The following is a 1,296-nucleotide window of genomic DNA, read 5'->3' as shown; positions in this document are numbered from 1 at the left end:
TTTTTTACTCATTTTATGTTGGAGAAAGACTATTATAGGTGACAACATACTTAAAAAAACACACAAGGCAGCTTCCAATGCTTATTTGAGGTACAACTGTGTAATCTACTGTATATCTGTAACATTTTAGTAATCACAATTTAGTACATTGTGATTACAGTATACTGTTAGTACTGCAAGTAATACAGTATTGAATGTCTGTATATTCAGCACTTGCATACTTTAAAAATACAGTAGTCCAACGACAAAAGCCCAGAGAACAAAGCAAACTCCAAATGAAACCGCACACTACAGTACACTCAATGTTGTGCAACTCCAAAATCAAAGTCAATGTGAGGTTCATTCTGCCTCGGCATCATATCATTGTGCTTCGTGTATTTTGTACAATTGGTTTGATCAGATCATTAGAAAAAAGTGTGAACAATTTTGAGTCGTTGTGTGTAAATGATGACAACTGTGTTGTAGTTTTGTTTAACTTTTGCCACCTGTGTTTACCGTTTTGCAACACAATTGCATCAGAGCGTGAAATGTGTTTTAGTGAATGAGAAAGTGTTACGAGTTTTGCAAAAACAGGGGGTGAGATTTGCAAATGGTGTCTACTACCTGAACTTGTTAAAGTTTTGCCAAAAGAGTGATTGATTCAACAAATGGGTTTAAACCACTGATTATTTAGTTCAGAGAATGGGGTTTAGTGTTTTTGCAATTCAGAAAAACTGTAATAGTCCAACACCTATCCACAGTTTTCCTGACCAACCACTGAGTGCCACCATGATGATTCTAATGTCCTGTTTTGCATTTCTGGTCTCGAGACAGCAAGTAAAAACTGCCAAAATGAGTGATCCAGAGGAGAACAACAACCATTTAAGAGTTACCTGGTGTAAAAATTTATTTCAGGCTCAACTTGTGCAGTGATCTTAACAACTAATGATATCAACGTAACTAACCTCAGTCCATCTCTTCATGTAAGACACATTGTCTTTAAAAAAACAAAACCGTCATCTCGACTCAGTGAAGTATCGGTATGTTTTTGACAATTTTTTACAAATGTAATACCTTATACATTACATTACCCAATAAGAATATACACCGATGTGAAATTGAAAACAGTCGAATCGTGAAACACGAAAAGGAGCACATGCTCAAGCTGTCCATCTGTGAGACTGCTGCGCTTCAGGGTAAGAATATGAGAATATTGATATGAGAATGATCAATACATTATTGGTTATTTATTTATATTTTTTATTATCCCCTTTTCTCCCAATTTTGAATGCCTGATTCCCACTACTTAGTAGGTCC

This window comes from Xyrauchen texanus, chromosome 46 (assembly GCF_025860055.1).
Source record: "Xyrauchen texanus isolate HMW12.3.18 chromosome 46, RBS_HiC_50CHRs, whole genome shotgun sequence".
In the NCBI taxonomy this organism is placed as follows: Eukaryota; Metazoa; Chordata; class Actinopteri; order Cypriniformes; family Catostomidae; genus Xyrauchen; species Xyrauchen texanus.
This window is presented reverse-complemented; position numbering follows the sequence as displayed.